The sequence below is a fragment of the Ranitomeya imitator genome, chromosome 3, assembly GCF_032444005.1.
Source record: "Ranitomeya imitator isolate aRanImi1 chromosome 3, aRanImi1.pri, whole genome shotgun sequence".
Classification (NCBI taxonomy): domain Eukaryota; kingdom Metazoa; phylum Chordata; class Amphibia; order Anura; family Dendrobatidae; genus Ranitomeya; species Ranitomeya imitator.
The window spans coordinates 10077233-10092003 of NC_091284.1; positions in this window are offsets into that span (position 1 = coordinate 10077233).

Consider the following 14771-nt stretch of genomic DNA (forward strand, 5'->3'; position numbering starts at 1 on the left):
CTATCCTCGCTCTGTTCAGAAAGTTGGGCCTCACTTTGCTAAATCTATTTCATCTCTACGTTTGTCTTTTCATCTTACTCACAGTCATTATATGTGGGGGCTGCCTTTGGGGTATTTCTCTGAGGCAAGGTAGGCTTATTTTCTCTCTTCAGGCTAGCTAGTTTCTCAGGCCGTGCCGAGTTGCATAGGGAGCGTTAGGCGCAATCCACGGCTGCCTTTAGTGTGGTTGGAGAGGATTAGGGATTGCGGTCAACACGTCTCAGAGCTCGTTCTTGTTTTTTGGGTTATTGCCAGGTCACTGTATGTGCACTGACCTCTATGTCCATTGTGGTACTGAATTACCTTTCATAACAGTACTGGAGGCCCAAAGTACTAATGATTCCCAATAGAGGGAAAAAAGAAGTTCTGAGACCATTTTTTTTTCTTTGCACTGTGTTTTGCCTTTTTTTTCCCCTAGACATTTGGGTGGTTCAGGACACAGGTGTAGCGATGGACATTAAAGGTCTGTCTTCATGTGTGGATCAGCTCACGGCAAGAGTACAAAGTATTCAAGACTTTGTGGTTCAGAATTCTATGTTAGAACCGAGAATTCCTATTCCTGATTTGTTTTTTGGAGATAGAACTAAATTTCTGAGTTTCAAAAATAATTGTAAACTATTTCTGGCTTTGAAACCTAGCTCCTCTGGTGACCCAGTTCAACAAGTTAGGATCGTTATTTCTTTTTTGCGTGGCGACCCTCAGGACTGGGCATTTTCTCTTGCGTCAGGAGATCCTGCATTAAGTAATATCGATGCATTTTTCCTGGCGCTCGGATTGCTGTACGATGAGCCTAATTCTGTGGATCAGGCAGAGAAGAATTTGCTGGATCTGTGTCAGGGTCAGGATGAAATATAGGTATATTGTCAGAAATTTAGAAAGTGGTCCGTACTCACTCAGTGGAATGAAGGTGCGCTCGCAGCTATTTTCAGAAAAGGTCTCTCTGAAGCCCTTAAGGATGTCATGGTGGGATTTCCTATGCCTGCTAGTCTGAATGAGTCTATGTCTTTGGCCATTCAGATCGGTCGACGCTTGCGCGAGCGTAAATCTGTGCACCATTTGGTGGTATTACCTGAGCTTAAACCTGAGCCTATGCAGTGCGATAGGACTTTGACCAGAGTTGAACGGCAAGAACACAGACGTCTGAATGGGCTGTGTTTCTACTGTGGTGATTCCACTCATGCTATCTCTGTTTGTCCTAAGCGCACTAAGCGGTTCGCTAGGTCTGCCACCATTGGTACGGTACAGTCGAAATTTCTTCTGTCTGTTACCTTGATCTGCTCTTTGTCATCGTATTCTGTCATGGCATTTGTGGATTCAGGCGCTGCTCTGAATTTGATGGACTTGGAGTATGCTAGGCGTTGTGGGTTTTTCTTGGAGCCCTTGCAGTGTCCTATTCCATTGAGAGGAATTGATGCCACGCCTTTGGCCAAGAATAAGCCTCAGTACTGGACCCAGCTGACCATGTGCATGGCTCCTGCACATCAGGAGGTTATTCGCTTTCTGGTGTTGCATAATCTGCATGATGTGGTCGTGTTGGGGTTGCCATGGCTACAAGTCCATAATCCAGTATTAGATTGGAAATCCATGTCTGTGTCCAGCTGGGGTTGTCAGGGGGTACATGGTGATGTCCCATTTCTGACTATTTCGTCATCCACCCCTTCTGAGGTTCCTGAGTTCTTGTCTGATTACCGGGATTTATTTGATGAGCCCAAGTCCGATACCCTACCTCCGCATAGGGATTGTGATTGTGCTATCGATTTGATTCCTGGTAGTAAATTCCCAAAAGGTCGACTGTTTAATTTATCTGTGCCTGAGCACGCCGCTATGCGGAGTTATGTGAAGGAGTCTTTGGAGAAGGGGCATATTCGCCCGTCATCGTCGCCATTAGGAGCAGGGTTCTTTTTTGTAGCCAAGAAGGATGGTTCACTGAGACCTTGTATAGATTACCGCCTTCTAAATAAGATCACGGTTAAATTTCAGTACCCCTTGCCATTGTTATCTGATTTGTTTGCTCGGATTAAGGGGGCTAGTTGGTTCACCAAGATAGATCTTCGTGGTGCGTATAATCTGGTGCGAATCAGGCGAGGCGATGAGTGGAAAACTGCATTTAATACGCCCGAGGGCCATTTTGAGTATCTAGTAATGCCATTCGGACTTGCCAATGCTCCATCAGTGTTTCAGTCCTTTATGCATGACATCTTCCGAGAGTACCTGGATAAATTCCTGATTGTGTACTTAGATGACATTTTGATCTTCTCGGATGATTGGGAGTCTCATGTGAAGCAGGTCAGAACGGTGTTTCAGGTCCTGCGTGCTAATTCTTTGTTTGTGAAGGGATCAAAGTGTCTCTTTGGTGTTCAGAAGGTTTCATTTTTGGGGTTCATCTTTTCCCCTTCTACTATCGAGATGGACCCTGTTAAGGTCCAAGCCATCCATAATTGGACTCAGCCGACATCTCTGAAAAGTCTGCAAAAGTTCCTGGGCTTTGCTAATTTTTATCGTCGCTTCATCTGCAATTTTTCTAGTATTGCTAAACCATTGACCGATTTGACCAAGAAAGGTGCTGATTTGGTCAATTGGTCTTCTGCTGCGGTGGAAGCTTTTCAAGAGTTGAAGCGTCGTTTTTCTTCTGCCCCTGTGTTGTGTCAGCCAGATGTTTCGCTTCCGTTCCAGGTCGAGGTTGATGCTTCTGAGATTGGAGCAGGGGCTGTTTTGTCGCAGAGAAGTTCTGATTGCTCGGTGATGAAACCATGCGCCTTCTTTTCCAGGAAGTTTTCGCCTGCTGAGCGAAATTATGATGTGGGCAATCGAGAGTTGCTGGCCATGAAGTGGGCATTCGAGGAGTGGCGTCATTGGCTTGAAGGAGCTAAGCATCGCGTGGTGGTCTTGACTGATCATAAGAACTTGACTTATCTCGAGTCTGCCAAGCGGTTGAATCCTAGACAAGCTCGTTGGTCGTTGTTTTTTGCCCGTTTTGACTTTGTGATTTCATACCTTCCGTGCTCTAAAAATGTGAAGGCGGATGCTCTGTCTAGGAGTTTTGTGCCCGACTCTCCGGGTGTATCTGAGCCGGCGGGTATCCTCAAAGAGGGATTAATTGTGTCTGCCATCTCCCCTGATTTGCGGCGGGTGCTGCAAAAATTTCAGGCTAATAAACCTGATCGTTGCCCAGCGGAGAAACTGTTTGTCCCTGATAGGTGGACGAATAAAGTTATCTCTGAGGTTCATTGTTCGGTGTTGGCTGGTCATCCTGGAATCTTTGGTACCAGAGAGTTAGTGGCTAGATCCTTTTGGTGGTCATCTCTGTCGCGGGATGTGCGTGCTTTTGTGCAGTCCTGTGGGATTTGTGCTCGGGCTAAGCCCTGCTGTTCTCGTGCCAGTGGGTTGCTTTTGCCCTTGCCGGTCCCGAAGAGGCCTTGGACACATATCTCTATGGATTTTATTTCAGATCTTCCCGTCTCTCAAAAGATGTCAGTCATTTGGGTGGTCTGTGATCGCTTCTCTAAGATGGTCCATTTGGTACCCTTGTCTAAATTGCCTTCCTCCTCTGATTTGGTGCCATTGTTCTTCCAGCATGTGGTTCGTTTACATGGCATTCCAGATAATATCGTTTCTGACAGAGGTTCCCAGTTTGTTTCGAGGTTTTGGCGAGCCTTTTGTGGTAGGATGGGCATTGACTTGTCTTTTTCCTCGGCTTTCCATCCTCAGACTAATGGCCAGACCGAACGAACCAATCAGACCTTGGAAACATATCTGAGATGCTTTGTTTCTGCTGATCAGGATGACTGGGTGTCCTTTTTGCCTTTGGCTGAGTTCGCCCTTAATAATCGGGCCAGCTCGGCTACCTTGGTTTCACCGTTTTTCTGCAACTCTGGGTTCCATCCTCGTTTCTCTTCACGGCAGGTTGAGTCTGCGAACTGTCCTGGTGTGGATACTGTGGTGGACAGGTTGCAGCAGATTTGGACTCATGTAGTGGACAATTTGACTTTGTCCCAGGAGAAGGGTCAACGTTTCGCTAATCGCAGACGCTGTGTGGGTCCCCGACTTCGGGTTGGGGACTTGGTTTGGTTGTCTTCTCGTCATATTCCTATGAAGGTTTCCTCTCCTAAGTTTAAACCTCGTTTTATTGGTCCGTATAGGATTTCTGAGGTTCTTAATCCTGTGTCTTTTCGTCTGACCCTTCCAGATTCTTTTTCCATACATAACGTATTCCATAGGTCATTGTTGCAGAGATACGTGGCACCTATGGTTCCATCTGCTGATCCTCCTGCCCCGGTTTTGGTGGAGGGGGAGTTGGAGTATATTGTGGAGAAGATTTTGGATTCTCGTGTTTCAAGGCGGAAACTCCAGTATCTGGTTAAGTGGAAGGGTTATGCTCAGGAAGATAATTCCTGGGTCTTTGCCTCTGATGTCCATGCTCCCGATCTTGTTCGTGCCTTTCATATGGCTCATCCTGGTCGTCCTGGGAGCTCTGGTGAGGGTTCGGTGACCCCTCCTCAAGAGGGGGTACTGTTGTGAATTCTGTGGCAGAGCTCCCTCCTGTGGTCACAAGTGGTACTTCGGCTGGTTCTCTCTGTGAGCTTCCGTTGGTGGAGGAAAGTGGTACTGCGGCTTCTGAGTTTCCTTCCTCAGGTGATGTGGTGAGGTCGTTAGGTGCTGCTCTATTTAACTCCACCTAGTGCTTTGATCCTGGCCTCCAGTCAATGTTCTAGTATTGGACCTGTTTCCTCCTGGATCGTTCCTGTGGCCTGCTGCTCTGCATAGCTAAATTCCTCTTTGCTGTTTTTTTCTGTCCAGCTTGTCAATTTGTTTTTTTCTGCTTGCTGGAAGCTCTGGGACGCAGAGGGTGTACCTCCGTGCCGTTAGTTCGGTACGGAGGGTCTTTTTGCCCCCTTTGCGTGGTTTTTGTAGGGTTTTGTGTTGACCGCAAAGTTACCTTTCCTATCCTCGCTCTGTTCAGAAAGTTGGGCCTCACTTTGCTAAATCTATTTCATCTCTACGTTTGTCTTTTCATCTTACTCACAGTCATTATATGTGGAAGCTGCCTTTTCCTTTGGGGTATTTCTCTGAGGCAAGGTAGGCTTATTTTCTCTCTTCAGGCTAGCTAGTTTCTCAGGCCGTGCCGAGTTGCATAGGGAGCGTTAGGCGCAATCCACGGCTGCCTTTAGTGTGGTTGGAGAGGATTAGGGATTGCGGTCAACAGAGTTCCCACGTCTCAGAGCTCGTTCTTGTTTTTTGGGTTATTGCCAGGTCACTGTATGTGCGCTGACCTCTATGTCCATTGTGGTACTGAATTACCTTTCATAACAGCTGTAACCACTACACTGTCTGCCCTTATTAGCTGTAACTATGACACTGTCTGCCCTTATTAGCTGTAACTATGACACTGTCTGCCCTTATTTGCTGTAACTACGGCACTGACCACCTTTATTAGCTGTAAACACTTCACTGTCTGCCCTTATTAGCTGTAACTATGACACTGTCTGCCCTTATTAGCTGTAACTACAGAAAAATATTTAGAATTGAGAGTCCTCAGTGGTTGATACCTTTTAATGGCTAACTGAAAAGATGGTAACAAATTGCAAGCTTTCGAGACTACATACGTCTCTTCATCAGGCAAAGACCACCTTTATTAGCTGTAAACACTTCACTGTCTTCCCTTATTAGCTGTAACCACTACACTGTCTGCCCTTATTAGCTGTAAACACTTCACTGTCTGCCCTTATTAGCTGTAACAGATACACTGTCTTCCCTTATTAGCTGTAACAGATACACTGTCTTCCCTTAACTGTAACCAATACACTGTCCACCCTTATTAGAGTTAGAATCTGTTTAGTTTGTGACTATCCGCCATTTTCTTATGGAGTTCTGGCTGTAGGTCTTTTCCCTCTGGTGCTGGGTTTGTCTTGGGTCAGGTTATTGTATCACTCTCAGTATTAATGAGCTTTAGATCTTGCTTGGTGCTTTGCTTGTGTACATTTTGCACAGTACTGGGACATCTGGTTCTGCTAGTCTTAGTTTCTGTTTTCAGTTGGTATCTGCAGCCTTCTCTGTGTTTTCTATTAGGTGACCCGTTTTTGTACCCAGTCCTTAGATCTTTTAGGGACCTCCCTTCCCTTATCTATAGGTCTTCGCTTGAGATTAACCTAGGATCGTCGGTGGGTCTATTCGCAAGGAATGGGTCGCCCACTCCATCGTAGGGTTATCAGCCTAGTTATAATGCAGGATCAGTTTTCCCCCTTCTACCCTAGTCCTGTGTTGCAGTTCCGTAACAATTAGTTGTAACCACTACACTGTCAACCCCTATTAGCTGTAACCACTACACTGTCCACCCCTATTAGCTGTAACCACTACATTGTCCACCCTTATTAACTGTAACAACATCACTGTCAGCCCTTATTAACTATAACCACAACACTTAAAATATGTGAAAAAGGCTCGGGAGGAGCCGAAACATTACATATTGAAAGAGTCACAGTTATTCCTATAAAATTCATGTTTAATTTGGATGAAATATTCTTTGAACATATGAAAGTATAAAGAGTATCATCCAATGAGAGTGCTGTATCTTTAAAAATCTATAATCACAACACTGTCTGCCCTTATTAACTATAAGTGCTACACTGTCCGCCCTTATTAGCTGTAACCACAACACTGTCCATCCTTATCTATAACCACTACGATGTCTGTCCATATTAACTATAACCACTATACTGTCCGCTCTTATTAACAATAATCACTACCCTGTCTGCCCTTATTAACAATACCCACTACCCTGTCCACCCTTATTAGCTGTAACCATTACACTGTTTGCCCTTATTAGCTTTAAGCACTACATTTTCCACCCTTATTAGCTGTAACCACTACATTGTCCTTCCTTATTAGTTATAACTACGAAACTTTCCACCCTTATTAGCTGTAACCGTGTCCTCTCTTTTAGCGGTCACCACTACACTGTTCACCCTTATTAGCTGTAACCACTACACTGTCCGCCCTTATTAGCTTTAACTATTACACTGTCCGACTTTATAACCTTTAACCACTACACTGTCCGCCCTTGTTTGCTGTAACCACTACACTGTCCACCATTATTAGCTGTTATCAAAGCACTGTTTTCCCTTATTAGCTTTAGCCACAATACTGTCCACCATTACTAGCTGTAACCACTACACTGTCTTCCCTTATTAGCTGTAACTACTACACTATCCCCTTTTATTAGCTGTAACTATGACACTGTCTGGCCTTATTAGCTGTAACCACGAGACTGTCCACCCTTATTAGCTGTAACCATGACACTGTTCTCCCTTATTAGCTTTAAGCACTACATTGTCCACCCTTATTAACTATAACCACTACACTGTCCTTCCTTATTAGTTATAACTACGAAACTGTCCGCCATTACTAGCTGTAACCACTACACTGTCCTCAATTATTAGTTGTAACTGCTACACTGTCTTCCCTTATTAGCTGTAACAGATACACTGTCTTCCCTTATTAACTGCAACCAATACACTTTCCGCCCTTATTAGCTGTAACCATGACACTGTCCACCCTTATTAGCTGTAACCACTACACTGTCCACCCCTATTAGCTGCAACCACTACACTGTTCTTATTAGCTGTAACCACTACACTGTATCCCCTTATGATCTGTAACCGCTACACTGTCCACCCTTATTAGCTGTAACAACAACACTGTCCGCCCTTGTTAACTATAACCACAAAGCTTAAAATATGTGAACAAGGCTCAGGAGGAGCCGAAGCATTACATATTAAGAGTCACATTTATTCCTGTAAAATTCATATTTAATTTGGAAAGTATAAAGAGCATCATCCAATGAGAGTGCTGTATCTTTAAAAACCTATAACCACACTGTCTGCCCTTATTAACTATAAGTGCTATACTGCCCTTACTAGCTGTAACCACAACACTGTCCATCCTTATCTATAACCACTACACTGTCTATTCTTATTAACAATAACCACTACCCTGTCTGCCATTATTAACAATACCCACTACCCTGTCTGCCTTTATTAGCTGTAACCACGAGACTGTCCACCCTTATTAGCTGTAACCATTACACTGTTCACTCTTATTAGCTTTAAGCATTACATTGTCCACCCTTATTAACTGTAACCACTACACTGTCCTTCCTTATTAGTTATAACTACGAAACAGTCCACCCTTATTAGCTGTAACTGTGTCCACTCTTATTAGCGGCCACCACTACACTGTCCACTCTTATTAGCTGTAACCACTACACTGTCCTTCCTTATTAGTTATAACTATGACAATGTCCACCCTTATTAGATGTAACCACTACACTGTCCACCCTTATTAGCTGTAACCACTACAATGTCCACCCCTATTAGCTGTAACTACTACACTGCCCTTCCGTATTAGTTATAATTATGACACTGGAAACAGGAACACATGGGCTACTTGCACAGTGAACAAGTCTGTATGATCATGTTCACACACCACCAAGAAACCTGAAGACACAAAAGAGAATAGTAAAACCAAAAACACTCAGTTTGAAAAAATGTTGCAGTAATCCGCAAGTGCTAGTAAAAGATGTAAAAAACAGGGTATTTGGTTGATACGTTTTTTGCAAAAAATGTATACTAAGCTGCTCTACCAATCTTCACGGTATACCCTTATCAGAGCAGTCCTAACTAATGTATGCAATCCCTATCTGATGTATTTAAAAACCTGATCATCTGTATATAACCTGTGTGAACAGGGTTCAGAGAGGAAAAATCCATGTGTGCATACAGGGTAGAACAGCTTTTGTGCAGATAGCCCAAGAGGAGTGGTGGAACTCCCCAGTCTTGTAGACACAAGAGAACAATCATGGAAACAGGAACACATGGGCTACTTGCACAGTGAACAAGTCTGTATGATCATGTTCACACACCACCAAGAAACCTGAAGACACAAAAGAGAATAGTAAAACCAAAAACACTCAGTTTGAAAAAATGTTGCAGTAATCCGCAAGTGCTAGTAAAAGATGTAAAAAACAGGGTATTTGGTTGATACGTTTTTTGCAAAAAATGTATACTAAGCTGCTCTACCAATCTTCACGGTATACCCTTATCAGAGCAGTCCTAACTAATGTATGCAATCCCTATCTGATGTATTTAAAAACCTGATCATCTGTATATAACCTGTGTGAACAGGGTTCAGAGAGGAAAAATCCATGTGTGCATACAGGGTAGAAAAGCTGTTCTACCCTGTATGCACACATGGATTTTTCCTCTCTGAACCCTGTTCACAGGTTATATACAGATGATCAGGTTTTTAAATACATCAGATAGGGATTGCATACATTAGTTAGGACTGCTCTGATAAGGGTATACCGTGAAGATTGGTAGAGCAGCTTAGTATACATTTTTTGCAAAAAACGTATCAACCAAATACCCTGTTTTTTACATCTTTTACTAGCACTTGCGGATTACTGCAACATTTTTTCAAACTGAGTGTTTTTGGTTTTACTATTCTCTTTTGTGTCTTCATAATTATGACACTGTCCACCCTTATTCAATGTAACCATTACACTATCCACCCTTATTGGATGTAACCACTACACTGTCCTTAGCTTCAGTGTACCATGCCACTCACTGCCTCCTTTCCATACTGGGCCACCTATTCACATTGCCTCTCTACTCTGTGCGCTTATGCTGTCCTCTTCTATAGTGCCCATTTTCTATACTGTCCCCCCTCACACTTTTCTCCCCTTTGTTCCCTCTGCATACTGTCCCATCTATACTGTACAGTCTCTATACAGCGCACAATCATATTCCTACCCCGTCCTTCCCTGTATCTTCGGCTTCCTTGGAGCACATACTTTCTTGCCATCTTATTTTTTGCGCCTCAGAACTGACCTGATTACGCTGCTGACATCACATGGACGCCGGAATATTCGACTACTATTGTATACAGGGAATCTTTTACCTGTTCTCTGAATCTACTGTCAATATAAAAGACGACTTGGACAATGGCTGAATCACACTTGTGGGGGGCAACAAAATACTAGCCCCTGAGTGACATCTTAGACCACCACATAAGGCTGCCGACAGTGCCCTCCACTACTAGTTTTGCCTCTGCCTCCACTGGAACGAATCAAAGCTGAGATTTGATCCTTCTGGACAATTAGGGGGAGCTCAGTATTCGGAAGGGGGCGCAGCATAATCTCTGTTCTCATGGGGGATTCTTTCGGGCTGAGCTGCTGACCTTCAATGATCTCCCCATACTCAGTATCTTATCTGTAGGCACAAGGACTCTGGCACAGATTAATCTCTGCTCAGGGATGAGATGGAAAGAAACTTGTGACAACTTTCAAGGTCTCTTCTGAGGAAACTTTCCATCCAGTTTACTCCAGAAGATTCTGAAATAACCTGAAAAAATGCAGAAAACAAGGGGGATCGGGAAAAAGAATATAGGAGAGAGGGGGGTCATACGCATAGCTACGCGGAGCTCTAGGTCGCCGCTGATCTAGGAATACGATTATTATTTTGTAACACTTAATTAAATTGCTTATTCACTGGATCGAGACTTCTATCATTTACTGATTTTTATAACGTTTATATAAAGCAGCAACTCGTCTACTCCTGTTATTCGGCCTGAGTACTATGATCAACAAATCCCCCAAAAACATTATGATGTCCCCACTGCCCCCCTAAAATATGATTCCAGACACAGTATGACTACCCACACCAACCATCACACAGGGTGATCCTGGACTGCCCCCACACAGGATGATGGCCCCTATAGTACCCCCAAACAGTATAATCCCCCACAGCTCCCCCAACAAAAAGCAACGGCTCCTCATATTCCCTCTACAAATGAGTGAAAAAACAAACACGACTCCCCTCGCCTCCGTTCCCCGGGGATCTGCACATAGTTGAGTGATGGGAGACGGAGCTGATGACGATGATGCAGAAACCAGTGAAATTGGGATTTCAGGCGCAAGTGAGGAGGGCGGCCATAATGTCTCCCAAGGGTCGTAGTTTGGAGGAGGCTCAGATCCCATTGTGGTAGAACTCAGTCATTGTCCTAGACATCTCAGGGGGCTTCATCAGATATATAACTATGAAGGGCTCACTCACAATGTGTGGAGGCTTCTCATCCATGGAGGGCTCACTCACAATGTGCGGGGGCTTCTCATCCATGGAGGGCTCACTCACAATGTGTGGAGACTTCTCATCCATGAAGGGGGTCACTCACAATGTGTGGAGACTTCTCATCCATGAAGGGGGTCACTCACAATGTGTGGAGGCTTCTCATCCATGGAGGGGGTCACTCACAATGTGTGGGGGCTTCTCATCCATGGAGGGGTCACTCACAATGTGAGGAAGCTTCTCATCCATGGAGGGGGTCACTCACAATGTGTGGGGGCTTCTCATCCATAGAGGGATCACTCACAATGTGTGGGGGCTTCTCATCCATGGAGGGGGTCACTCACAATGTGTGGGGGCTTCTCATCCATGGAGGGGGTCACTCACAATGTGTGGAGTCTTCTCATCCATGGAGGGGGTCACTCACAATGTGTGGAGGCTTCTCATCCATGGAGGGGGTCACTCACAATGTGTGGGGGCTTCTCATCCATAGAGGGATCACTCACAATGTGTGGAGACTTCTCATCCATGGAGGGGGTCACTCACAATGTGCGGAGGCTTCTCATCCATGGAGGGGGTCACTCACAATGTGTGGGGGCTTCTCATCCATAGAGGGATCACTCACAATGTGTGGGGGCTTCTCATCCATAGAGGGATCACTCACAATGTGTGGGGGCTTCTCATCCATGGAGGGGATCACTCACAATGTGTGGGGGCTTCTCATCCATGGAGGGGATCACTCACAATGTGTGGAGACTTCTCATCCATGGAGGGGATCACTCACAATGTCTGGAGGCTTCTCATCCATGGAGGGGGTCACTCACAATGTGTGGAAGCTTCTCATCCATGGAGGGGTCACTCACAATGTGTGGAGGCTTCTCATCCATGGAGGGATCACTCACAATGTGTGGGGGCTTCTCATCCATGGAGGGGGTCACTCACAATGTGTGGAGGCTTCTCATCCATGGAGGGATCACTCACAATGTGTGGGGGCTTCTCATCCATGGAGGGGGTCACTCACAATGTGTGGAGGCTTCTCATCCATGGAGGGGGTCACTCACAATGTGTGGGGGCTTCTCATCCATGGAGGGGGTCACTCACAATGTGTGGGAGCTTCTCATCCATGGAGGGGATCACTCACAATGTGTGGAGGCTTCTCATCCATGGAGGGGATCACTCACAATGTATGGGGGCTTCTCATCCATGGAGGGGATCACTCACAATGTGCGGGGGCTTCTCATCCATGGAGGGGATCACTCACAATGTGTGGGTGCTTCTCATCTATGGAGGGGGTCACTCACAATGTGCGGGGGCTTCTCATCCATGGAGGGGGTCACTCACAATGTGTGGGGGCTTCTCATCTATGGAGAGGGTCACCCACAATGTGCGGGGGCTTCTCATCCATGAAGGGGGTCACTCACAATGTGTGGGGGCTTCTCATCTATGGAGAGGGTCACCCACAATGTGTGGGAGCTTCTCATCTATGGAGGGGATCACTCACAATGTGTGGGGGCTTCTCATCTATGGAGGGGGTCACTCACAATGTGCAGGGGCTTCTCATCCATGGAGGGATCACTCACAATGTGTGGAGGCTTCTCATCCATGGAGGGGGTCACTCACAATGTGTGGAGGCTTCTCATCCATGGAGGGGTCACTCACAATGTGTGGGGGCTTCTCATCTATGGAGGGGGTCACTCACAATGTGCAGGGGCTTCTCATCCATGGAGGGATCACTCACAATGTGTGGGGGCTTCTCATCCATGGAGGAGATCACTCACAATGTGTGGGGGCTTCTCATCCATGGAGGGGATCACTCACAATGTGCGGGGGCTTCTCATCCATGGAGGGGTCACTCACAATGTGTGGGGGCTTCTCATCCATGGAGGGGGTCACTCACAATGTGCCGGGGCTTCTCATCCATGGAGGGGATCACTCACAATGTGTGGAGGCTTCTCATCCATGGAGGGGATCACTCACAATGTGCGGGGGTTTCTCATCCATGGAGGGGGTCACTCACAATGTGTGGAGGCTTCTCATCCATGGAGGGGATCACTCACAATGTGCGAGGGCTTCTCATCCATGGAGGGGATCACTCACAATGTGTGGAGGCTTCTCATCCATGGAGGGGATCACTCACAATGTGCGGGGGCTTCTCATCCATAGAGGGGATCACTCACAATGTGCGGGGTCTTCTCCTCCATGGAGGGGATCACTCACAATGTGCGAGGGCTTCTCATCCATGGAGGGGATCACTCACAATGTGTGGAGGCTTCTCATCCATGGAGGGGATCACTCACAATGTGCGGGGGCTTCTCATCCATAGAGGGGATCACTCACAATGTGTGGAGGCTTCTCATCCATGGAGGGGGTCACTCACAATGTGTGGGGGCTTCTCATCCATGGAGGGGATCACTCACAATGTGTGGAGGCTTCTCATCCATGGAGGGGATCACTCACAGTGTGTGGGGGCTTGTCATCGATGGAGGGGATCACTCACAATGTGTGTGGACTTCTCATCCATGGAGGGGATCACTCACAATGTGTGGAGGCATCTCATCCATGGAGAGGATCACTCACAATGTATGGGGGCTTTTCATCCATAGAGGGGATGACTCACAATGTGTGGAGGCTTCTCATCCATGGAGGGGTCACTCACAATGTGTGGGGGCTTCTCATCCATGGAGGGGGTCACTCACAATGTGTGGGGGCTTCTCATCCATGGAGGGGATCACTCACAATGTGTGGAGGCTTCTCATCCATGGAGGGGATCACTCACAGTGTGTGGGGGCTTCTCATCCATGGAGAGGATCACTCACAATGTGTGGGGGCTTCTCATCCATGGAGGAGATCACTCACAATGTGTGGGGGCTTCTCATCCATGGAGGGGATCACTCACAATGTGCGGGGGCTTCTCATCCATGGAGGGGTCACTCACAATGTGTGGGGGCTTCTCATCCATGGAGGGGGTCACTCACAATGTGTGGAGGCTTCTCATCCATGGAGAGGATCACTCACAATGTGTGGGGGCTTCTCATCCATGGAGGAGATCACTCACAATGTGTGGGGGCTTCTCATCCATGGAGGGGATCACTCACAATGTGCGGGGGCTTCTCATCCATGGAGGGGTCACTCACAATGTGTGGGGGCTTCTCATCCATGGAGGGGGTCACTCACAATGTGCCGGGGCTTCTCATCCATGGAGGGGATCACTCACAATGTGTGGAGGCTTCTCATCCATGGAGGGGATCACTCACAATGTGCGGGGGTTTCTCATCCATGGAGGGGGTCACTCACAATGTGCGAGGGCTTCTCATCCATGGAGGGGATCACTCACAATGTGTGGAGGCTTCTCATCCATGGAGAGGATCACTCACAATGTGTGGGGGCTTCTCATCCATGGAGGAGATCACTCACAATGTGTGGGGGCTTCTCATCCATGGAGGGGATCACTCACAATGTGCGGGGGCTTCTCATCCATGGAGGGGTCACTCACAATGTGTGGGGGCTTCTCATCCATGGAGGGGGTCACTCACAATGTGCCGGGGCTTCTCATCCATGGAGGGGATCACTCACAATGTGTGGAGGCTTCTCATCCATGGAGGGGATCACTCACAA